Source organism: Caretta caretta, chromosome 2 (genome assembly GCF_965140235.1).
Source record: "Caretta caretta isolate rCarCar2 chromosome 2, rCarCar1.hap1, whole genome shotgun sequence".
In the NCBI taxonomy this organism is placed as follows: Eukaryota; Metazoa; Chordata; order Testudines; family Cheloniidae; genus Caretta; species Caretta caretta.
In genome coordinates this window covers 130,185,521-130,212,439 of record NC_134207.1, presented here as the reverse complement: position 1 = coordinate 130,212,439, position 26,919 = coordinate 130,185,521, and the positions used below count along the sequence as shown (strand labels likewise).

The following is a 26,919-nucleotide window of genomic DNA, read 5'->3' as shown; positions in this document are numbered from 1 at the left end:
AATATACAACCATGGCAGCAGGTCTCCAGAGGCAGCCAAGGTACCATGCACTGTACCCATCACTAATGCTTTAATCCATTAGGTTGTACAGTAATTTAAGGGCTCATAAATTGATAAAAATTGGCTGTAAAAGGCAACACACTCCAACATCTTTAGTGCTTTAATGTTGGTGAGGAATGATTGGCCACAGCTCCCATAGGCAAATATTTCACTATCACATCTGCTAGCTCATATGCTATGACCTACACTTTGTGCTGTTTAAGTAAAAACAAGTCCCAGTTCAGGCAGCTTAAGTGAGTAGTGATGCCTTGATTTAATGCTTCTAATATGCTTTATGCACAAACCAGCAGGATGCCACTGAACCACCTTATAAAAGGCATGAGTTGAGAGGTTTGTGAATATTGAACTGTAAGGCTCTTAAACATTATTCTACAGGGAAAACACATCATAAGTTTGTTTAGGGGAAGTGTTGGGAAGGGAAGAACTCCAGAAGTTTCAGGTGGCAAGCATGGAATATGCATTCAAGGAAAGGAGACCAGCTTTTGGGATATAGTTGATAGTTGTGTTTACTAGGTGAAAAATAGTACAGTAGAAAAAAAAAGACTGAAGAAGATGTTGAACATTTAGAACAGGGATTGGTAACCTTTGGCATGCAGCCTGTCAGGGTAAGCCCGCTGGCGGGCCAGGCTGGTTTGTTTACCTGCCGCATCTGCAGTTTCGGCCGATCACAGCTCCCACGGGCCATGGTTCGCCGTGCCAGGCCAATGGGGGCTGCGGGAAGCGGCGTGGACTGAGGGATGTGCTGGCCGCCACTTCCCTCAGCCCCCATTGGCCTGGGACAGCGAACTGCAGCCAATGGGAGCTGCGATCAGCCAAACCTGCGGATGCAGCAGGTAAACAAACCGGCCTGGCCCGCTAGGGGGCTTACCCTGGAGGGCCACGTGACAAAGGTTGCTGATCTCTGATTTAGAGATAAGCCCATTAGCCAAATTTAGGTTCTAGATTTCAAAATTTTCAAGAGTGGAAAGATATGTGTGGATCCATGGTTTTCTCCAGTTCATTAGAGACCCATTAGGTGCCAAATGTAAAATTTGGATCAAGATCTGAATTCTCACGATCTCCACTCCCAGTCCACCATATACACAAAGTTTAAGGGTAATCAGATCTAGGTCATTGATTCAATCCCTTTTCTAAAAAGTTATATTTATTTCTATTGCACAATATTAGTTCAGGGAACCTAATGGAGCAGCACAGTGATTGTATATCACTTGGAAGGGAATATAAGCTCTCAAGTTTTGTGTCATAAGCCAACTTCTAGCTACTGGGTGTCAGGAGACAAGTTTCTCTGGGGCAGATTAGCCCATAACCACTTACTTCAAGATTTCTTCCCTACTGCAACTGGTAGCATCTACTTTCAGAAGCAGGATACTGAACTAGATGGGCCACTGGCCTCATCCAGTAGGACTATCTCTATGTTTTCCCCATTAATAGGAGTCTGCTTTCAGAGTCAAGTCCAAACCTTGCACACTTCTCCACCTACAGTGTAAACAAATGGAACCATTTGTCCTGACACATACAAAGTCAGAGCTTAGATAGTTTCACCTCATGAAGGAAGCATGGTCCAAGGCATTCTATGATGCTTTCCAACCTGAGTTGTGCTGGTGGTAACTACCTCAGAGTCAAAGCAAATAGTTTATGAAAAATCTGTAGGTTGAATGTCCAATGTCTAGGAATGCATGATTCTTGATGTAAGAGGAGTAGTGAACATGGGAGAAAACTGTGGCACTTTTGACCTTAACAGCTGCAAGCCTCCAAAACCAATGTACTATACTGATTAAATTTGCAAAATTTGTTTTTAATTTGGCTTTGCATTCTAATGAGCGCCATACTGCTATTTGGCAAAATCTTGATTCCTCGGAAATCAGGACAGATGAAGTCCCTATCAAGATGCGTAAGAGACTATTTTTAACCTGTAAAATGGCATTTTAGTGTCACTAAATATTTTGAGAGACATATAAGTTGGTAGAATTGAGAAGTGAATGTTTAAATGTTTAACGCCCTAATGCTAAGGGTCCTGGCTTGAGTGTCATGGCATTTTGGGGTTTGCCAAGGATGTATTTTTAAATTGTTTTCATTCCATAGAACAGCTACACAAAGGGATTATAAAATGCCGCCAAATTGTATGGTCTGGAGTTGCTACATAAGGATGAAGGCAATGGAAAATAAGACTCTAGAGGCCTGTATACTGATAAATACTATGTTTGTGGGTACACACTAGTAATCAGGCCTACAAAGTATGCAGTTGCGTTCTCAAAATTGGTAGCCACATAGATTGTCACCTGTTTGGCTAGATGTGTTTCTGCATCTCCAAGTAGCAGTACACTGTCCATGAAAGATTACCCACTTGCACACCTAAGTGCATTTTGTAAGGTCAGCTTAGGTTAATAAGCTACCTAAGTATTGTGCCTCAGAATTCTGTCCTACATGATCTTATGAAATATGGCAGAAGAGTGAAAGTCTGAAAATGTGAGAGAAGAGACCTCATATCTTCAGTCTCAGTTAGTTGACAATGAAAAAAATCCCTTAAGAGTTTAGAACACCTAGTGCCAGCTTCAGAAGTCAGTTTATTGCCTTACTAATTTTTTGATAGGACAATATGGTTTTGTACTGGGAGATTTAGTTAACACATTTAAATGACTATCCCACATTATAAGGTAAAATTAGTATTGCAGTCTTTGGTTTTTCTCCAGATCAATTGAGACTTGGAAAAAGCTTCTATTAAACATTCACAGGGAGTCATTTTATATCTCAATTTCTTCACATGCTTCATGCAATTATTTTGTCATTGTTCCTAAGTCACATTCACTGTCATGTTGATAGTCACTCACTGTGTCTTGGTGAGACTTAGTACTGTTACAATTTGCTTAGAAAATTGGTTCATGTAAGTATTTATGCAGAACCAACAAACAGCTTAAATTCATTAACTGTGCTGGTTTTGTTTCTTCAGGTGTTACAATAAATAAAAGCAAACACACCTCTAAACATCAACAAATAAGCAACATAAAGGAATGTCTCAGAAGTGATGTGACGGAGGAATAAGGAATACCACCTGTTGCTATTAAATCCCCCTTCTTATCATCAGAGTAATTAATGCCACTCTACCATTGTTAACAATTGCATAACCCATTCCCCTTGTTTCATTTTTCTATTAGAAACGGGTTTTAGGAGCTTCACCAGCACTTCCATGTATATAATCATGAGTTATGGAGGTGATATCCGTGTGATAAGATCTCATGCACCTTTGACCACTTCATTTGCTCTCTCCACATTAAGCCTCTCCAAATCTCTAATACCTCACAACACTGCAAGATATCAAACAAGGGCTTTTGACTGTTGGAAAGAGAAGATTAACCATTTTCTGATAAGACACAGGAGCACTTGCTTCTAGGCCTTCAAAGTCATTAGAATTTATTTTGTAAAAATAGCCTATTTTGCTGTTGGTCTTATTTTCACCGGTTGTGAAGGGTAGGGGCTCCCCAATGCCCTCCAGACACCTCTTCAAGTTGTTTATAATATCCTTGTGACAGCATGGGAATTTTTTGTAATATTTTATATGAATAGTGTATGCCTCAGGTTCCCCTATATGCTGCATATAGGTGGTGAGAAAAGATTGTTTATTCTGTGCACAGACCCAGACATACAGGGGTTACTGATGCCTACCAGTCTCTCCCTGGACATGGAGTGCAGGCCCCATTCTGAGAAGACAATGGTTACTCCCACTGCCCTGACATTAGGTACCTAGCAACTAACAAGCAGGGCCCACCCCACCTCAGGAAACCAACCATGTTTGACCAGTTGAAGAACAAAGGGCTGATAATGTTTGCCCAGGGACAAGAACAAGGACTGAGGAGGGGCCAGGTAGGGGGTTGTTAAGAGTGGGCTGCTGGAAACTTGAGACTGTCCTGAACTGGGACAAGAGAGCAGTCAGAAGGCTCTGGGCTGACCAAGATGGATCATGGTGTAACTTTCTGTTCCTTATGCTAAACAAGGACTTTTACTGTTGTGTTCCAGACATCTAATAAATCCTACTGCTTTTACAATACTGGCTGAGTGTCACAGCAGATGCTGAAGGTGGGTGTGCATTGCTCCCTTTGGGTGTACAAGTTTTTCTTGATGTCCAACTCGAGTAGACTCACTGAAAGGTGCTCACAGTGTGAAGCAGGGGTGCTAAAGGCTTAGAGGTTCAGTCTAAGGAGATGATGAAGTCAAGTGGCTTACCCTGGTGAATGAGTGAGACCCTAATGGGTGTTTTGCACACTGAAAGGGTCCTCCCAGGGACAGTTCTTCCACCAAGTTCATAGCATATGAGGGATTCTATAAGAAGGATCCTTTCCTTTCTTTCCCTTCCCTTATGAAAGAGGGGAATCTAAGTGAAAGCAAATAAAAGCAAAGGTGGCCTGGCTCTCAGGGAGTCTTTCTGGGTTCAGACTTTGGGATTGGCCTATAAGTAAGTCTATTGTCTTATTAGGGTCTACCTCCAGCCATGCTTCTTGCAGCATCCTGCTTTGCAGCTTGTCTGCAGCTTCTGGAGCAGTGAGTCTTGCAACTATCTCCCCCTTGGCTCTTCGCTTGCTGTGGTCAGCAGTCTGAGATAGAGAAGCCCTCCTCTTTTTTGCCACCCCTTCCTGTCATAAGTTTTCCTTTTTTAAACTCTCCCCCTCACACACACACACACACGCACCCCTTCCAGGCAGAGCAAGCCTTACAGGTGTATCTAATTAGTGCTGAACAGGCTCAGAAGACTTTGTTAGTCTTCTCTCCACCCGAGTGAGGGCATGCCCCTTTGCACAGGTTTTTATGGTTGCCTCAGACCTGTACAATTGACTCATAACTAAGTATACAAGATACAAAAAAAAAAGCTATTAATTTTTAAACCTTCCAAAGCATTTCTAAACTTTTGTCTTTAATTTACCGTGCATGTCAAGTTCAGCATGTGTGTTATGAAAAATACTCATTTTGGATAATGGGTACCATCCATTGTTGGCTTTGTAGACATCAAAACTCATGCCACTAAAATGTCTGTCAACCCACATGATCCCATACTTAAGCTATAACAGTGCCACCTCTCACTGATAGAGTCATATTTTGGCATTCACACATTATAGAATGCATGTCCCTAACTGTGGCAAATAATCATACTAGTGCACAATTCTTGTAGTGCAGAGTCCCTAAAGATATGTTCTCCCCTCCCTACTCTATGACATGTCTTACACTATTCAATCCAAAATTGTATTTCTTCCTCTCCTATACATTCTATTGACACTTTATATTTTAATCTTCCATGTAGTCAGTGGAGCTGCTGTGGAGTCCATCCAGAACTTAAAACTGCCTTCACCTGTAGAATCCCTAGGGGATAGCAGCAGTGCTTCTGGCTCCACTTTCCCCAGGGGTCAGATACTCTCAGACACAGAAGGTGAAATTTGCATCCACATGCATTCAGGCATGCATCTGGTCCAGAGTCTGTATAGCACCATATAAGTGATAGATCACATTTTCTGGTTACCACCACCTTACTTCTCTTGACTTGGTTCTCCAAGTGTTTCCCTGCCATTTTCTTTCAGCCTTTGTCCAGCTCTTGCCACCATAATATCATCCTAGCAGCATCATCCAGACAAGCTCTGTCCTCTCTCCAACAAGGGGAAGAAAATCAAGAGGACCTGCTACACTCCTCTGCTAACTATTGCCACCAGCCAGCAAGTCTGTCCCCCAGTCCTGTTCCCCAAGTACACCAGCAGCAGAGGTTTCACACAGTTGTGGTACCACCACTGTCTTTTCCAGGGCAGGAAGTACCATTGCCATGGCAGCCATATGGACTGCAGAGGGCCACAGCTAGAAGGCATCACAGGCTGAGCATCACATGACAGATGTTTTCTTAACTCTCCATTTCCTGCTGTTCAGACGTTTAGATTTTGGGTTTTTTTTACCCTCAAAGGGGCAGAGTCAAGGATGTGTGGTATGGAAGGCATTACCCTAGCAGGTGTGCTTTGTTTTGTTGTGCTTGTTTTCTGGTTCTGTGATGTTTCAGCCTTCCGATACTGATTTCCACATTTTGGAAAAGTATGAGGACACTAGCTTTTAACCATAACCTCTTTAACACAGATGTCTGTTTGGGAATACTCCTGGATTCATGTATGAGGCCAATCCTTCCCTCAGCAACTGCCTCCAAACAAGAAGTGATTCACATTTTTCCTTCATAAATGGAAGGTCATCTGCCAGAAAAAACAGCAGTATTTATAATAGTATTTACTGAGACACCATGCTTGCACCATCAGGCCCTTGTTTAGTCTTCCCTTCAACCCCGATTCTTGTCCAGCTAGTGTCAGGCTACTGAATACTCCATAAACAAAGGAATAATCCAGGTGAAGGCAAAAAGGAGAGGAATTGGAATAGCAGGTCTGTTTACTTCCAACCTCAGACAGAGGATAATCCACTTAAGAATCAAAGCTTCAGATACCTCCATCCATTCTGTGATGTGTGCAAGAGACATACAAGTTTTCCAAATGGAGCCCAGTGGACTTATTTGAGGAATTAATGGACCTATTGCCATTTTTCTGCAATATCCCATAGTCATTGTTCTTGGCAACTTCAACGTACATACCTGCAAAGGCCAGAATACATGTAGGACTGGTGATCAGATCTTACTGGAAGCAATGGATTTTCCATAATCTATGTCTGGACCCACTGAACTAGATACAAGCTGGATACAATCTTCAGCTTAAGAGTGACAATTAACATTCCACTCTTCTTGTCTGACCACTACCTCATCTAGACAGTGATCAGCATCAGGGGTCTATTCCATAAGGAAAGCTGAACAGAGATGCTTCCAAAAACCTTAGCTTTTCATTATGTTAGGAAGGTAAGCCACCAAGCTTCTGGGATAAGGTGACAACAAACTAGAAGACAAACTTAATTTCAACCATTGATTATTTGGACTCAAGCCAACCCCTGTACTGACCACAAACATAACCATGGTGCACTATAAAACTTACAGGCAGAAAACTACTTGTTGAGCAAAACTCATTCCAAATCCATCTGCCAACAACACGAAGGCTTCCAGTAGGACTAAAGCCGCCACGATAAGGGAAACAAAGAACTTCTCCACCATTACAGCCAGCTGTAATGCTGTAATGTAAAGCTGTTTTCACTTTGTGAGCCACCTAATCAAGTTGGACAGCATGATCGAAGCCCCAGTCCCAAATATTGACTGAAGCAGAGAGAGTTCTCATTCTGCTTTGCAGCAAAGCAGCCAAATAGACAAGAATTTGCCAAGCCAGAAACCTGATCTGGACTGCTTATCACTGACCTCACTACACTGATAAACTCAGCCCCACTTCAGCTCTGGAAGTCAAGCCACCACTTGCAAAACAGTTCTATGCTCCTTTCAGCAGGTAAAAGTGAATAAAACATTCCCAATGGCAACAACTTATCAATGCTTCCTTCAGAGAAATGAAATTACCTATTTCCCTGAAAGATGCAATCATCTGTCCAGTCTTCAAAAAGCCAGCACTATGGAAAAAGCCTGTCCAAATATCACTCTGTCTCCATCTTCCCATTCCCAAGTGGAAGATTTGTGAAAGTCATGACAACTAAGCTCCAACACATCTGTCAACATTTTTTGCCATTGGGATTTTTTTTTTTAGATTGGGGTGTTTTTTTTTAAAGATTTTTTGCCATTGGGCTTTTGGTTTGGGGACAGCATAAAACCCCAATGGCACAAGAAGTTAACATCACCATGAGAGTGGAGAGAGCCTGCATCTCCTTGATTGTAACCTCAACAACTTCTGTTTTTCAGACTGAACTCTTTGTGGCATGCGACTTGCTATGTCGTGTACAGTCCCAGCACAGGGTGACATTAGTCTTGATTGGGACCTATACCTCAATAAATATCTGCAGCTTTTGACAGTCAGCTGCAAAGTGCTGCTGACTTGCTTCTATGATATAGCTAGAGTAGGTGCCACACCAGGGGAGCTTCAGTCATTCTCCAGAAAGAACGAGTGAGTGGTACTAAGTAAGTGCTCCAATTCCCCAAAGTGACACACCTCTCAGGAAAATCACTGTAGGCTGCACTGCTGGGGATGACATAACACTCAACCCTGTCACAAGGATGTCACGATACCTACATGAAAATAGCATCTGGATGAACAGCTGGCTCAGACTGTACCCAGGAAAGACCAGGTGACAGTCTTTGGACTGAGGAAATGCTTCCAGAACTATTCGGGACAATCTCCTTCTTCCCCTTCACCACACTGTCTCCCCCCATGTGATGCAAAGTCTTGGGTCCTATTTAACTCTTTACTAGACCTAGATGATGTAGTGTCAGGAGTAAAAATAATGCCTTCTTCTACCTTCAACTTGCTAGAAAGTTCCTAGTCACCTTCCTCCTACACTAGAATCTAGGTACAATGATGCACACACTTGTCAGCTCCAGACTTGATTATTGTAACTCACAGTGTATGAGGCTAAAGGGGGGGAAAAAATCAATGAAAAGGTGCCCTCTTACTAAAAGTGAGGCAGCCATCTCCTCAAGGAAACAGGATGCCACAAGCATGACCTTCTATGCTTCATTCCCTCTACTGGCTCTCTGCCCATTTTTCTTCCCAATTCAAGGCACTGGTCATGACCAAAGCTGTGCAAATACTCTCTCAGCTGGTTGGGTGAATCAAAACTAAATTCACTGTGATTTAAAGCCAAAAAAAAAAAAAATATGTTCTAGCGAAAAGCAAAATATACTTTTAAAAAAGTGCTTTTGTCAAACAAAACATCATTTGTACCAAAACAATTTTTTTGTTTTATTTCAGTCATTTTTAAAAACAAAGGAAGTTTGGAAACATCATTGAGAAAACCTGAAAATGTACCCCCCCGACTATGTAGACTAGTTTAGAGCCTGACACTTTATGGGCCATCTCCTTTGGAAAAGCTTTTTCCCCTATAAACAGAATGACTGTTGTAGGAAAAAGAAAGAGTTCCAACAGATCTTTCTGTAACAGGGAAGAGAAACATTCATGAAGTTCAGCATGTCAGGCACATCCAATTTATCCAGGAAGCATTGGCTACAGCCATAATGGACATTATAGAAAACCATTGGATAGTCCAGCTGTGGATTATTATTTCTTAGATCTGTTCTCATGGATATACAGAGTTTGAATCTCAATTTATTATTTCATGGCCACTTCTTGCTCCCTTTGTTCTCCCCCCCCCCTACTTTTTACCCAACATTTACTGCACCTTCCAAAGTGTGAAGAAAGGAAAAAGGTAATCAAAAATAAACTGAAGAAATCAAATTAAGACAAAGAGCTCAGAGTAATATTAACAGTTTATCTTTCTCACCAACAGAAGTTGGTCCAATAAAAGATATTACCTCACCCACCTTGTTTCTCTAATATCCTGGGACCCACATGGCTACAACATGGCAAACTACTGTGTACACTGTATTCCATTATGAATCTGTCCAATATTTTGGCACATCCATCCAATACAACCTAACAATCCTTTTTTTATTCCCAGAAAAAAAAAAAAGAAACAATGACATCTACACTTTCAGTTTGACTAATTTAAGAGTTAGGAAACACACAAGTCAACTGCAGAAGCATGAGAAACCTAGGAAATGCATAGTTAAAACTTTAATGAAACCCAATTATTTGAAAAATGGCTTTGGAGAAATACCCAGTTAAGGCACTAACCTTGCCCCTGTAGTGATACTAGCCTCCCATCTTCACTCTTCTTGTGCCTATGACTTGATCTTTTAACCATTTACCAATAGGATTGAGATTTTCCGGCACCTACACTGTTAGGCAGGTTATTTTTGGATTAAGGTTTTTCAGGCTCCTACATTCTAAGGTTTGTTATTGTTGGATTAAGGACTTCTTTGTATGGTGCAATGTTGCCATTCTGCAATTTTATTGCGAGTTTCATGGTATTTGGAGTCTAAGCTCCATGAGCTTTTCCTTATGGCTTTAGGAAGTCTGCATACTCTAAAGAGACCATTTTAAATACAGACAGACCATGACAACCATATACATTGTCATTCTCCAATTGTAGCATCATACTTCCTTTTTAATATCTCTTAAGAACGCTAACTCTGATTTTTTTTTTTAATTGCACCCATCACTGGATTTCCTGGTTTTCAGACATTAGGATTTCGCCAACTAGAACATAAAAGGTTTTCCCCTTAAGTTAGAGAGATACCTATTTATAACTTCACTCTATCTTAATGAATATTGTGTCAGGGATATATATATATATATATATATATATATATATATATATATATATATATATATATATATATATATATATATATATATATATAAGCACTTTTCCTTCTGCACAAAGTATTTATAACTGAATAGAATAGCACTGTATTTTCATAATTCCCTAGTTTTTGTGCATACTTAGCCTGTAGTGTTTTATTTATGTTAGACCTAAAAATAGACTTGACGTTGATTTCTACCCCGCCCCCAACACACACACCTCAAATTTGCTTTCTTAGTTAAGGGAACAGTGTTTTTAGGTGAGAGAAACAGCCTCCTATAATTGTTCTTGATACAAAAAATGTAAATTTTGCTTTTAACCAAGAAAACCAAACATTTTAAGAGGCTGATGGATTTTTTGGAAAAAAAAAATAGTGCTTTGTTCTCCCCCTTCAAATATTTTATATTATGTGTTTTGTTATGGCTCATCCGTTATAATGAAGATGCATCAGTCACATTTAATGAAATGCAAAGTCAGGAATGAAACTTGGCAAGACATTTCAGCCAGAAAATTTAAGTAAAGACCAAATGAGCTTGTGCTGGTGTAAATCTAAAGTGACTACATTGGCTTAAAGCAAAAACCAAGCAAAAAACAACAAAAAAACAAACAAAACAAAACCCAATACACACTCAAAGCTTAAGTTCTTGCCCCACTCACTTTTTTGAACAGTCAGTTAAAGGACTTGTGCCAGTATGGGTAATAATCAAGTCAGATGATTACAATGCCTCTTTTGTTACTAGTATGTGTACAAAAACTTCACTTCCAAATTATGTTTCTGGACATCTTTAGGTCAGAGGCCTCTGGAAGAGTCTATAACACACTAAGTAGAGATTATGGATTTCTCACACTGTATAGTAAAGGTAAAAAGGAATGAATATGTGGAATAGTTTTATAAGATTATAGCCACAGAAGAGTGTCAACATACTACGCTTTATGTATATACATAGTGTGTGTATATATAAACACAAAAAATTATACAGATTTTTTGGTAAGTTTTCTATACAATATACAATAAAGCCATAAAAGCAGGGAGTTTTTATTTAACAGTATATACCCTCTACTTCACCAGAGACAGACAAGTCACAATTACCAAAACTGAGCACCACAGACCACATCCCACAACTTTAACTCTGCCCAAAATTCAAGTAGATATCTCTCCTTCCTTGAAGTTTTGCATACTTTTATGCAACTGAAAATAAGGTCTTATAAAAAGGAAGTGTCAGGCAATGTTACCTCTTCTCTCTCTCCCTTCCACACCCTTTAGTGTAGACACAAGTGTGTTTTAACCTGTTAGTTTTCTTTTTAATTCTTTGTCATTCTTGTCTTTTTTCTCATATCACTGTGGAAGTTGACCTCAATAAAAACCCAATAAACCTCCCCCCCGATAAATTATATATCACTCTCATTTTATGTCATTTTTTTACTGAATTAAGAGATACTTTCAATTATTTTAGACACAATGTTTGCAGGATATGCTTACATGCTTATGTAATTAAACAAAATTTTCAAACTAATGAAGTAAATTCCTAGAAATTCTCTGCTTTCAGTCAACCAGTGACAAGCACCAAACAAGCTAGATGACTATATCTCTTCAGCAATAAAATACCGCTGGATGAATAAATGTTTTGTTCACTGGCAGCTCTGGAAAACAACACAACAACAAGAAAATGCTAAACAAACCAAAATTTCAGAGTTTAGAGCAAATTGAAAAAAATGACAAGTGTTTTTTGGGTCAAATATCTTTTGTTTGATCCTAAACAAAACCTTTGTTTCCAGGCATTTAAAGCTTGTATTTATGAAAAAGGGCTCTATTCATAAGACAAGAGAGCTCTTTTAATATGCCCACTTGGTTAGGACAGTCAGTTGGGATGTGGAAGACACAAGTTCGAATTCCCATTCCAGAGCAGGGGGTCTTGAACCCAGGTTTCCCCAAATTTCAGGCATGTGCCCAAACCACTAGGCTAGACAATTACTCTCTTGTTACTTTGGCCCAATGAATATTTATGTATTTTAAAAGAAGTAGCGCACCAACAGGAAGGACAGAAACCTACCCCAGAATAGCCAGCACCCTGGTGCTTAGGCCACTCATCTGAGAGGGATTCTAAACAAGGGCTTCCACATCACAGGTAAGTGGCCTAGCTACTGGGTTATTGGGTATAAGACACACCCCTTCCTTCCAGTTTTGTGAATAGCACCAAGTCTTCTTATGAATCTGGCTCTCTTCCACCCCTTTTCCCCCCTCCCCCACAAAAAAGTATAGTTTGGTAAATTCATGTTAAAAATTGGTAAATTTGGATCAAATTCATGTATAGTTTCATTCAACCCAAAAATGGCATTTTTCAGCTAATAAGCTATTTATCTGTAAAATGTCACCTAGCTCTACCATAAAACCATATTTATTACCTCCAAGTGTGCTTACACACACTCTGCAATTCAGGTTTATATCAAATTTTAACATTCTGTATCTCTTAGAATATGTTTTGAATGTTGTATTTAAGGGTAAGTTACTGTGATTTGTTTCTGGTCTTGACTGCTTGATGGGAGTCTAATTGCAAGTTGTAGATTTGCTGCAAATTTAAGAACCATTGGCTAGAGGGTAAACCACCACAAGTATCTTCTCAGAAAATATGATATCTTCCCTGTTGTACAAGACACCAGCCTTGTACAGATATGATCTTTAACTCAAGAGAAACTTCTCAGGATATTTATGTCAGAAAGAGACCTGGTTGTGTGAAAGAGTAAGAATATTCTTTATTTGGGCTATTCCAGAGAGGAGTGGTGCTTACGTGTTATCAGAGCAATAAACTAAGTTATATAACTGAGCCCAAATCAAGAGCAGAACTCTTTACTCTTCCTCTTTGCAAACAAAAATAGCCTTTAGTTTTAAAGATGCATAGAAGGTTTCCAGGAATATCCCTATTGAATCTCATTTCTTTAAACCGAGAACATTTATGGTTGGAAAATGTCTCAAAATATATTTGTTACTTCTAATCTGTTTATTTTTCCTTGAAGAGGAAACCTTTTGTTTTCCTTCAAAAGTTTTAAAATGGCATAAACTTTTTGTAAGTGTTTTAGAGTGTCCTTCTTACATTACCTGCCGGTTGCTTTTAATTCTTGATGCATACGAAAGAGATGTTTGATGTACAAATATGGAATCAAATGACATGCTAATAAGTAGTCCTTTGGGTATCAATATTTATATTAATTGGGGAGTTAGTTATCTGGCAAGGCTTAAGCAACTGCTTACCAAACCCAGAAAAAGACATGAACCATTTTTCCAAGGTGTGACAATCAGGGGAGAACAGAGGTTTAAACCCCCAAAATGAACAGCCAAACCAACTGATACTGCCTCATTGTACTGTAAAAGTATACGAAGTAAGATCTTTTATGAAAGCTTGTAATGTACTAAGCTTACAAGTCATTGTGAGGTATGTATAGAGACTGTGGTTATGAATGTATCTATTTGTGTATCTAGAAAACTGTGCTTATAATTTGTGTGCAACTTCAGCTCCACCTCACAGCAGGGGCTCCTTAACATCTACACTTGCCCCAGAGGTTGCTTCACATCCTTCAGGGCTTTTCCGACTCTTTACCAGGTAGCATACATTTGTCAAAAGTTTTACCACCCATATCATATAACAGCCCTGCATAGTTCCCCTGCTCATAGCGACGCTCTGAGCCACCTCATTGCCTAACTATACCACTGTCTCATCTCACCCAGTAGGCCTCCCTACTCCCAGTGGAGTCCTGGCCCACAGCTTTTCTTACCTGTACCAGGCTGTCACCACACCTAGCAGATTCTGGGCTGCAGCACCTGTGCCTCGGTTTCCCTACTGTGAGGCGTAGCTGAATACTGCAGCACTAAATTATGAGCAGAGATTTTTAGATACAGAAATATATACATTTGTAACCACAGTTTGTATACATCTCCCGGGGTAACCATTAAGTTTAGAACATTACAAGCTTTCAGAAGAGAACTTACTCAATATACTTTTATAGCATGATAATACAGTATGCAGTCAGTTGATTCAGCTGCTCAATTTTGGGGAGTTTAAACCTTCTGTTTTCCCCTAAGGGTGGCTGTATCGTGAATGTCACACAAGTATTGTTGAGTAAATAGACCATAAATACTTTGATGTCCATTTAAGATAAAGAATCATTTAAGTTTCAAAAGGCTATTTTAAGAGCTCAAAGACTTTTTCTACAGTGTTTGGACTCTATAGTGTTGAGACTCATTTTAAACAAAATGTCAACTACTATTAAACCCTGATGGAACTAAAAGGGATAGCTCAGAAATTTCAGTGAATAAAAGAAAAAGTTAAAACTCCTTTCTTAAAGATGTTCTGAACATTTCCCACTCCAAGACAAAAGCAATGTGCATAAAATTGAAGAATGAAAATCCTTCTGCATATGCATTAGCAAACTGCATATTCACGAGCTGACGATGCTAGCAAGGCCATCCTCTGATGATGTTGAGCCAATGAGATGGTGACAGCGGCTGATATTTGAATCCAGCTAATTCCGTGAAAGACGTGTGCCTTCCACCTTATTCCTCAAATTCCTCTTAACTGAGGCACCCTCACACATTCGCTCAGACACTTACTCTAGTATTCTTATTCTTATGCATACCTGTTTATGTTCTCTCCTACACTTCCCTTCCCAGCTCAGGCTGCTAATCTCATCACACCTTCAAGCTGACACCTCTACAAGCAAGCAAACAGCAGTGGCGACAAGATTAATAATAAGAACAAAGAAGTCACAATATACCATCAGGAAGCAGCAATCTGCCAACCCAAGCACTGTTTCTGCAACGTGACATCATCAGGACTTCAACACTATTAGTGATATGGAGTTTGCAAAAGAACTGCCAGATACTGGATTTTAAATTTTTGTTAAAATTATTTTAATGGGATATTGAAATGTTGTTTTAATATAAAAGGTACTAACAGAAGCTGTTAAAATACCAGTTGGTTTAGACTAGGGCTGTCAAGCAATTAAAAAATTAATCTTGATTAAGCACGCTGTTAAACAATAATATAGTATCATTTATTTAAATATTTTTAGATTTTTCTACATTTTCAAATATATTGATTTCAATTACAACGCAGAATACAAAGTGTACAGTGCTCAGTTTGATTACAAATATTTGACCTGTAAAAAAACAAAAGAAATAGTATTTTTCAATTCACCTAATACAGGTACTGTAGTGCAATCTCTTTATCATGAAAGTTGAACATACAAATGTAGAATTATGTACAAAAAATACTGCATTCAAAAATAAAACAACGTAGAACTTTAGAGCCTGCAAGCCCACTCAGTTCTACTTCAGCCAATCACTCAAACAAACAAGTTTGGTTACAATGTGCAGGAGATAACGTTGCTCGCTTTTTGTTTAAAATGTCTCCTGAAAGTGAGAAAGGAATTTGCATGGCACTGTTGTAGCCAGAGTCGCAAGATATTTACATGCCAGATGCGCTAAAGATTCGTATGTCCCTTCATGCTTCAACCACCATTCCAGAGGACACGTGCCCATGCTGATGATGCGTTCTGCTCAATAACAATCCAAAGCAGAGCGGACAGGCGCATATTCATTTTCATCATCTGAGTCAGATGCCACCAGCAGAAGCTTGATTTTCTTTTTTGGTGGTTCAGGTTCTGTAGTTTCCGCATCTGAGTGTTGCTCTTTTAAGGCTTCTGAAAGAATGTTCCACACCTTGTCACACACAGATTTTGGACAGCACTTCAGATTCGTAAGCCTTGGGTCAAGTGCTGTAGCTATTTTTGTAAATCCCACATTGGTACCTTCTTTGCGTTTTGTCAAATCTGCTGTTAAAACATTCTTAAAATGAACATGTGCTGGGTCCATAGGTGCTGACTTCTACTGGCGCCAGTGGGTGCTCAACCCCCCTCTGTCCCCGGCCCTGCCCCCCCTCCCGCCCCTATTCCGACTCCTTCCTCAAATCCCCCCTCTAACCCCACCTCTTCCCCACCTCCTCCCTTGAGCGTGCCACATTCCCACTCCTCCCCACTCCCTCCCAGAGTTTCCTACAGCTGTTTGGCAGCAGCAAGCATTGGGAGGAGGGGGTATGAGGTGTGCTTAGGGGAGGAGGTTGAGGTGGAGGAGGAGTTGAGGTGGGGTGGGGCGGGACGAGGAGCTTGGCTGCTCTTGGTTGCAGAGCACCCACAAATTTTTCCCCGGGTCTGGAGCATCGACAGAGTCGGCACCTATGTCTGGGTCATCATCCGGGACTGCTATAACATGAAATATATGGCAGAATGCAGGTAAAACAGAACAGGAGACATACAATTCTCCCCCAAGGAGTTCAGTCACAAATTTAATTAATGCATTATTTTTTTAACGAGCATCATCAGCAGGGAAGCATGTCCTCTGGAATGGAGGGCCATACTAATGTTTAGCATATCTGGCACATAAATACCTTGCAATGATGGCTACAAAAGTGCCAGGTGAATGCCTGTTCTCACTTTCAGGTGACATTGTAAATAGAAAATGGGCAGCATTATCTCCCGTAAATGTAAACAAACTTGTTTGTCTTAGCAGTTGGATGAACAAGAAGTAGGACTGAGTGGACTTGTAGGCTATAAAGTTTTACATTGTTCTGGTTTTTAGTGCAGTTATGTAAAAAAAAAATCTATATTTGTAAGTTACAAGTTCTGTAGTGCAATCTCTTTATCGTGAAAGTGTATGAGGTGAACTAAAAATACTATATCATTATTACAGCACAAATATTTGTAATAAAAATAATAATATAAAGTGAGCACTGTACACTTTGTATTCTATGTTGTAATAGAAATCAATATATTTGAAAATGTAGAAAATCAAAAATATTTAATAAATTTCAATTGGTATTTTATTGTTTAACAGTCTGATTAATCGTGATTAATTTTTTAATCATAATTAATTTTTGAGTTAATCTTGTGAGTTAACTGCAATTAACTGACAGCCCTAGTTTAGACATTGTATTCTAGAAAGAAGACATAAGATAACATTGGTAAACAGAGAAAGTTAGTGGGATTGAATGTAAGATTAATGATGTTCTCATCTGAAGACTGTTCTTTGAATGACTTTTTAAGTAATCTATTTAAATACTCTCAATTTGTATGTGACTTAGTTAAGATCATTTACCTATCTCCATTCATAAATCGGGTTACCCCTAATAACCCAAACAGGATTTTCCAACCGTTATAAGAAATTCCAATAGGCCTTCTATAAGCCATTTTAGTTACTTGTGATTACAATAAGACAAAACTCACTACTGATATTTGGATTAAGATATTGTAGTTGTATCTTACTTAGGTAAGTGTCCCCATTAGAGTGGACCTAATCATAAGGTGTAGTCACTATTAACAGTTCTCCATAGGGAAATATATAGAGGTGACTGTGACTGAAGTACAATTTTTACTATTTGTTTGTGTTCTGTTTTGGTTTTCTTTTTTTCCTTTTAGTAATAAGATACTAATAAACAATAAATTGGGAGTATGTTGCCTGTCTTTAATTGTGGTGTTGCCAAAGGTATGGTAAAGAACCTCATGCAATTACAATAGTGGGAGAGGTTTATCCATGGAGTGGCATTAACAGAGAGAAGATTTGGCCTGCCACTTTGTTTTTCTAGATTATACATTTTTTTTTGTAATTTGGGGAACTAAATTACTTGGTGCTTAACACCCCTAAGAATCTGTTCAGACTTACTAGTTATATTTGTTGACCTTTGAGCCCTGATCTGATATTGGGAGGTCCCTACCTAAAATCAAACTATAAATTGTTTGGAAAAACTAAGATGCATAAGGAAGTGATAATAAAAACAATAATATTATGAAAGTAGGGGGAAAATAAGATTTTAAATTGGCTTTGGAATAAGTTTGAGGCCTAACACACAATCTAGCAGTTAGTATAACTTAGCCCAAGTGTTTGATCTAGGGTTATAAGATTTAGCAATATGCATCTTGTGATAAATACAAACTTCAGAATAACAGTTTGAGAATGAATTAGCAGATTTTTTAAAGGTTTTTTGTATATGTAACCATGGAGCAGCTGGATTTATGTATTGAAAGCACTGCATAATGTATCAATTCAAGAGGACTATACTAGCAGTCAGAATCCTAATTGTGGTCCCTTAGAACGGCAACCAGGGGCAAGAGGCCAAAAACTAATCAATGGTCCTGGCAATGTCGGAATATAAGAAAAAAGGGTTATAAAAGATTGTCAGACCAACTCCTAGTTCTTGAAGGAGACGGAGGACCCTTGAACTATGAATCCCTGCACCCGGATTAGTAGCCCAGGGAAACCAGACTTTAGTCCAGTTTTACTGCAAGAGTGCAAGTCACTGTGTTTCAATGGGATACATGCTGACCCAGTGGTGGACCCCTCCACCACTGTTAGGGCCCTGGGCTGAGAATAGGTGAAGTAGGGTGGGTCCAGATCGACATACCCCCAACCCCACCCCTGAGGTGGCAGCTGACTCCTCCTTGGCTGGAAGACCTGTGCTGTGTTTTGGCTGCAGCGCCCCAGACTGTGTGTTTGCTGGCTGCCTTAGCCAGGGACAGTTAGGCTAAAGCCTGCTCCCTGCTCTGCCCACACAGAGGGTCAGAGCCTTAGACTGGTGATTTCTGTCCACCCTAGCTGGGAGGCTCAGGGTTAAAGACTGCTTAGTTCGCAACCCCACCCGGGGCCAGAGCTCTAGATTGTTAACAGTTGTTTTTCCCCAGCCAGAAGGGTCTGAGCTATAGCCTGCTTGTCACTTGCCCCACCACCACCATCACCCAGGGAGCCCAATCCTGAATATTGTTGCCTGGTGCTGTGAAGTGGAGTGGACTCCCTCCCCACTTGAAGAGCACTTGAGAGCAAGGGACCACTGCAGGCAAATATAGTACCAATCTATAAAAATGGGAATAAAGACAACCCAGAGAACTACAGACCGGTAACCTTAACTTCAGTTCCCAGAAAGATAATGGAGCAAATAATCAAGCAATCAAGTTTGCAGACACCTAGAAGATGGTAAGGTGATAAGTAACAGTCAGCATGGATTTGTCAAGAACTAATCATGTCAATGTCAAACCAAACTAATAGCTGTCTTTAAGAGGGTAACAAGCCTTGTGGATGGGGGAAAGCGGTAAATGTGGTATATCTTTACTTTAGTAAGGCTTCCGATAATGTCTCTCATGATCTTCTCATAAACAAAGTAGGGAAATACAACCTCGATGGAGCTACTATAAGGTGGATGCATAACTGGCTGGAAAACCATTCCCAGAGAGTAGTTATCAGCGGTTTACAATCAAGCTGGAAGGGCATAACAAGTGAGATCATGCAGGGTTCAGTTCTGGGTCTAGTTCTCTTCAGTATTTTCATCAATGATTTAGATAATGGCATAGAGAGTACACTTGTAAAGTCTGTGAATGATAGCAATCTGGGACAGTTTGCAAGTGCTTTGGAAGATAGGATTAAAATTCAAACTGATCTGGAAAAAATGGAGAAATGGTCTGAGGTAAATAGGATGAAATTCAATGAGGACAAATGCAAGTACTCCACTTAGGAAGGAACAATCAGTTGCACATGTACAAAATGGGAAAGGACTGCCAAGAAAAGAGAACTGGGGAAAAGGGATCTAGTGGACCACAAACTAAATATGATTCAACAATGTAAAACTGTTGCAAAAAAAAGCGCAAACATCATTCTGGGCTCTATTAGCAGGAGCATGGTAAGCAAGACACGAGAAGTAATTCTTCCATTCTATTCTACGCTGATTAGGCCTTGACTGGAGTACTGTGTCCAGTTCTGGGAGCCACATTTCAGGAAAGAGGTGGATAAATTGGATAAAGCCCAGAGAAGAGCAACACAAATGATTAAAGATCTACAAAACATGCCCTATGAGGGAAGTTTATAAAAAATACATTCGTTTAGTCTAAAGATGAGAAGACGTAACAGTTTTCAAAGACATAAAAGGTTGTTGCAAGGAGGAGAAAAAAAATCTCTTGAAATTCTGTGGATCGGACAAGAATCAATGGGCTTAATTTGCAGCAAGAGCAGTTTAGGTTGGACATTAGGAAAAATTTCCTAAGTGTCAGGGTGGTTAAGCAATGGAATAAATTACCTAGGGAGGTTGTGTAATCTCTGTCATTGGAGATTTTTAAGAGCAGTTTAGACAAACACCTGTCAGCGATAGTCTAGATAATAGTTAGTCCTGCAATGAGTGCAAGGGACTAGACTAGATGACCTCTCGAGGTCCCTTCCAGTCCTATGCTTCTACAACCTGTTATTAGTGATTTGTGTATTTAACACCTTAAATCAAAGGTTGCTATTTGTTGATGCTAATAAACCTGATACACAATACTGTACATATTGTTTCCAAAATGATGTGGATTGGCATAAGGGTGTCATTGTTTGGTAGGATGGCCTGTGCATATTAAGTGCATAAGACATAATGATGGTAGAAATTCTGTTGACTGATTTTCTGTTATTTATACTGAGCATTGCTTTGTACTCATTTTAATGGGCAATTACATTAAACATATAAATCCTGACTTAAGTGTTCACAGTTCCTGTGCCATAAAAATGTCTTAACTAAATTTTACAGTGTTTAAGGAAGGGAATTTCTCAGTGGCATATTTAATTTCAAGAAAGTCTAGCTCTTATTGCAAGAAGAAATTTTTCATTTTAATACGATGTCCTATAAATCAACAAATTATATCTGACAAAACACCAAAGGTTATTGTATTATTTTATTCTGTGAGTTCACAAATGCCAAGCATTCAGATTACAACCTAAGAAAGAAGTCTATATTGATAACTAAAATTTGCAAAAGTAGTAAATGATTCAACGAAGTAGAAGCTTATAAATTATATTTTGCATGTCACACCAAAAAAAGCAAACCACTAACAGTATAAAGGTTACATTATAAGTACTTCAACATAAAGGATGCTTCCTTACATATGCCGGTTGGTTAACATTAATAAAGCATTGATCAGTTCTTGAGTATTGGATGTTTTAACATAAATCAAGCTACCAAGCAAATATAGTACGATTATTTTACATTTGCAGGTACCTAATAAGGAAAAGAAAATTGGGATTGAAATGAGTGGCTTACCACAGATTTTCTTTGCTTATGGAATTTCAAACAAAAGAAACTTTTCAGAAGTTCTGTCTAGAATTTGTAATAGTCAGTGATACCTTAAAACACAGATTTTACACCACACTGGTTCAAATCCAGATGCAATCAGCAATGTAATTAGTTTTTTAGCCCACTTCATTTTTTTGGAACCAGCAAAATCACTTTTGCATTAGTTGGTTAGCCAGAACGTGATCTTCTGTACTGAAGGCCCAGACCAAAATTCTTTCCCAGCTGGTTTGGGCTATAGCCAGACCAAGCATTTCTTACTACCCTCCACTTTGTAGTATCAGGGAGCAGCCATACTGCCAAACTTCACACACCTGGTGGAATCAATGGTTCAGTTGGAGACAATGCACATATAAGATCTCTAACCACAGGCATCAACCTTACTAATAGTTAGATTTGACATAACCCTTTGTTCCAGAGGACAGACACCTTTAAACGTAGATGGAAGGAGAAATGTGTTAGACACACAGGTTGTGTCTTAACACTTGTTTTACTGGTGTCAGTTACCTGTGTAGTGGGGCTCCTTTTTCATTGATTGTCCCAGATACCCACCCCTCAATGCAAGTTCAGAGCCCTTCTACAACTTTGGGGAAGGCAGAAGTTAGCAGAATAGCTAAAATGTGTGAATATATCCCCAAAACACTGTAAAACTCATAATACCATACACAGAATTTAGCGTTATTATTAAACAATTCATTAGATTAGCAACCAATCCAAACTGATCCTGTGGCCTCAGTCATAGATTAAGGGATTATTTTTCCCTTTGGGGCAGGGACAGATTCTAGCATGCAGTGTGACTTTATAATTTCCATGTACCAGGCTGCTCCCAGCACCCACCTTTCATCTCCAAACTCAGGCTGTTTGTCCTACTGCTTCTTTACAACAGGAACATACTTTCCCTCTCCTAGGGTGCCATCTTCATCCTCCAGTGCGAGGCCAGCTGGCAGCATGAAGCCAGGTGTGGAATTTCCTGCCTGCTCTAATCCATCAGCACTCTGGATGAGCAAAGTAGCCAATTCTTTCTCCCAGCCCATCATCTAACCAATTGGAGCTCAGAATCAGGGCCAATTCTTTTACAGAATCACTGCTAACATACCAATGTGCAACATCCAGTTTTCATGCTGCTTAGGAAGTTGATAATCAGAGTTGCCACCCTCTGATTTTATTAGAAGCTACAACTGATTCAGCATCTGCCCCTTGCTGAAATAAGCTCCAGACTGGTAAATTAGTCCCTTATTTTTAATTTTCTAGAGCACAGCAAGTTGGGGACTCTCTTACCAGATAGCCCATTATGCCTCTTTAGTTAGTTAGAACATACCCAGACTGGCCGATAGAATATTGTTGTGTCACTTGAACCTGGCCGCTATTGTGATCTAGAACAGTTGATATAAGAGCTGCTTACATTTACTTGGGACCTACTTGGGGGAACTATATAGTCTCATTCAGCATGTGAAAATACATACTTATATTAACTTGCCTTGTTGGCACTATTGGAACAATAGTGTCTTTCAGCAAAATAAGGATAAACCCAAGGTCTCTGTACCAAAATGAGTACAATGAAGCCATTTGTGCTGTCATTGGCTTTTTATTTTTAGTAGCGATAGCATCAGAGATAGTTTGGTGGCATGATGTGCTCCTCTTGACTTTTCAGGGAGGTGGGGCAAATACCACTGTGACCTTAAATGATGTTCCCTCATTAGATACAGCATCAAGATGAATCAAGTAGCTGAAGAAAGCTAAACTGAGAGTGAAGGGAGGCCTTGTGTGGTGGTTCCAAGGATTTGTTGATTATCAGCTGTTAGGATAGTTATAAAGGTGCCAGGCTAAGCTCTGTGCATAAGAATTTCATTGATATGCCTATATCATGATATCAATTCTAACCATTCAGAGTTATGCAAAAGACACTGACTTAAGCAAGTACAAAGGCAACAGCAGACATTCCACTGAGAATATAGCTGAAGACTCTGTGCTTAAATCAAATTGTGTGTTCTTTTGGTAATTGGAAGTAAAAATGGTTCACCCTTACTGCCTAAGTGGGGAGACTTTGAATTATGCCCAGTTCAGTTTGAAAGAAAACCTTCCTTAAAAACATGAACATACAATGATTATGGTGCACAGAAGCACTTGACTTCAAGATAATTTGTGAAGGTTTTCAAACATCTTAAAGAAGCTGTCAGCCAGACAGATCAATTATATAGCTACTTTGAAATTAAATTTGATTTAGAGCTTGCTTCATGACATGAAGGATTTAAAGATCTTCTTACAGGCGCTTGTATAATTAGCTGAGAATGAGCAAGAAGCAAGATAATGAATAAATGAGATGCTGCCAGATGAGGAAGCAAAATAAGTGATGTTGCATTGTTCTGCTGGTAAAACTGACACCACAGTGATTTGTATCCAAATCGTTCCATTCAGGATCTGAACGTGCTTCCTCTTCCACATAATTACATGTTTACAGAAGCAAAAGTGTTTCACTCAGATTCTGATGATGTATTGTTTCAACCAAGTTGTTTGCGATGAGGCACTTACGTAATTTGGTCAACATAGCTAGACATAGTGGTTTTAGGAAGCATAAGGTAATCTCAGTGAGGCTGCACTTATTTACACAAATAGCTTTTAGCAATTATCTACATATTTCAGTTAAACCTAGGTCCAACTACAGCAATGTGCTTCAATTTTTTTAACACTGTTTGAACAAAAGTTAATTTTAAAAAGGTATTTAGAATTGTACTTTAAAGCCCAGAAGCAACTGTTGTGATCCTGTAGTCTGACCTTCTGTATGACACACGAATTAACTCAGGGAAATCTTGTGGCCTATTTGAACTAGAGACCCTCTTGTAGAAAAAAAACATCCAAATCTTGCTGTGGAATCCACCACAATCCTCGGCCAGTAAGTAATGCAGCCAGTTACAGACAAGCCCGTGCAATCAAGCCCTTGCAGCCATGGGGTCCTGCCAGTAAGCATTAATACTGTACATTCTGTGCTTGCACTTAAATAATGGAAATGTATTAGCTCCAGAAATACATGCACTAGTACCTGGAAAACTGTTTGTTGTCTTTAACATGCATTCATTTTAGTAAGAGTGCCTCATGTTTGCCAGGAGTACTGACTGCTGTGCCAGTGTGTCTTAGTATTTTCTCTTTAAAATAAATGTTGCTATGCTATGTATGAAAACCAAATGGTGGTATTGCTAAGCTGCTAATAGAACTAGGATAAGAGCTCTGCTTTGAATGAAAGTCACCTCTGAACCCTATTAAGTCATACAGGCACATCCCGGTGCACAGCACTTTAAGTTTCGTAGCCTAAAGCAAGGCTAAACTGCTTCCCGTCCAGTACTAGGCTTTATTGGACTATAACTTTGTTAATTAACATTGTAGTAATAGTGTTTCATGTTTAAAGTGGCACAATTAATGTCTAAAGCATAAGGAAATAAAATAATTAAGATTCTGACGTTATTTCTTTCTTAGCCATATTTTGCTTCCTGTGTGTTCAAAATCATGTTTAAAATATCCTCAGTTGTGCATTCAGGGTTATGCTTAAGAAGGAAAGCAGGAATAAAAAAAATTCTACATATCTGTTCAAATCAGATGGCCAGGTTATTCACATCCTTACACCGTACCATGGGCATGCATTGTTTACAGATAGTGTGAAAATATTTAGAGGCAGCGATAAGGAAGAAAACTGGCATTTTATCTAAAACCCCATGTGGACCATTAACTATGCAGAGTTCTGTTGAAGTGATCAGAATCCACATGCAGATCTTTTTTGTAGGATTAAGGCCTGTCTTACAATATAATGCTACTGTAAACATCTTGACTTTCCTATTTTAACTGAACCTTAATGTTGCATAGACATTTCACTTTCTTTCCCTTCACCCCCCAAAAGAATATACATTCTTTTTGTCCTGTTGACTTTGAGCTTACAAAGCATTTTTTGTCTGAGCTGCAGGAGCCACAGTGTTCTCAAACTATCTCAAAATCTTCGTTGCTCATTCTTAAAGTCAAGCTAAGGATCAAAGTGATCATTTTTCTCTCAGACACTACCCTTGTGAAGGTTAAGATGTTGATATGTCAAGTGTGTGCAGCTCTTGGGCTGCACATGGATGTGCATAAGGGGATGCATTTTCAAAAAGTTTCAGAGGATCTGAGCTATGTAGCTTGATTTTAATCAAAGCAGTGCAACAAAATCATGCACAGGGCTTTGTACATTTCAGAATAACTTTGTTAAGTGGGCATTCACAAATTTGGAGGAAAAATCCTGGTCCCATCCAAGTCAATTAGAGAACTCCTCAATTAGAGAATAATGATCTTTGTTAAAATTTCTACTATGTGCGCTAAATAAAGCATTTTCAAAAAGAAAAGGAGTACTTGTGGCACCTTAGAGACTAGTCAGCTCAGAACTATTTGCCCTACTGTGGAAAAGTCCCTTACCTCTGTGTCAGGTGCAAATCCTCCCCCAGCTTTTCTCTGACTGCATTCTAGTTTTCCAGTCACAAGCAGGGTGATGTGTCTCTACAGCCATACTGAAAGGTGTCTTTCCCCTCTAGGACACACAAGCGGAGAACAAAAGAAACTGCCTTGTGACTTTTTGCAATCCAGTCCAAGAAAAGCAAAAGAGAATGGCTTGACTCCGAGCCAGTCCTCTCCAGAGAAACACAAATCAGCCTAACTCCCTGACCATATCTTGTGCTTGGCTTAACCATTTACAGAATCCAATAGCTCAGTGACCTTGAATCCTCTCCTCAGGGCTCTGAGGAGGCAGTCACTTTTCTCCACTCAGAGTTCTGTCTGAAAGCCAAATCTCTACAGTGGTCATAATTGACCTCAGCTGGTCCTCATCCTCTCTCTTCATGGTCTGCATTTATGCCTTACCCGCATGGGGTTTCTGCACTGCCCAACAACGACTGAAGATGTATACATTTATTAAATTATATACAATACTGTAATTAAACTGTTATGTTAATTACGATACTGCAAGCAGAATGTTTAAATGCTGACAAGACTTTAACATGCTGACTCAAGAACTCATCACTCCTGCTGATGAAAAGTGCTTTAGAAAACAGAGCAACAATTATAAAATTCATGTGGCAGGTAATCTGTTTGCAGATTTGTATTATGCATAGCCTTCTCTCTTTATTCTAAAAGGTCACTTGAATGCCTTAAGAATTTCCCCATTGTTTGTTTATTGATCTCATAATTACTCAGAGTTTGTGATTATTTGGATGTCTGTTTGAGTCACTTGTGTTATTTTGAAAACGTTGTTTTATTCTTCATATTTAAAAACAGATGTTTGTAGATTTCCACAAGAGTTCAGACATTTCAGAGAGACAAATTTTGACATTTCCAGCAATGAGTACAGACTTTCACGCAGCAAAATGAGAGTTTATAACTTGTTTTGATCTGGAGTTTTATCAGTCAATTGCTGTTAGTGGAAAATTATTTAACTAAAAATTATATTGTTTATAAAGGAAAGAAACCT

The 26,919-nt window shown here is 39.3% G+C and overlaps 1 long non-coding RNA gene across 3 annotated transcripts in view; it reads right to left on the bottom strand.

The window, feature by feature from the left end:
* Window positions 1-26,049, bottom strand: part of LOC125632035 (uncharacterized) — a 128,853-nt gene extending 102,804 nt beyond the window's left edge. The window contains exon 1 of one of the 3 annotated variants that reach the window (XR_012667064.1): window positions 25,872-26,049. This is a non-coding gene — a long non-coding RNA (uncharacterized LOC125632035). The remainder of the gene's footprint in view (window positions 1-25,871) is intronic. The other 2 variants (XR_012667065.1, XR_007355149.2) reach the window with 2 other exon arrangements.
* Between the last annotated feature and the right edge of the window lie 870 nt (window positions 26,050-26,919).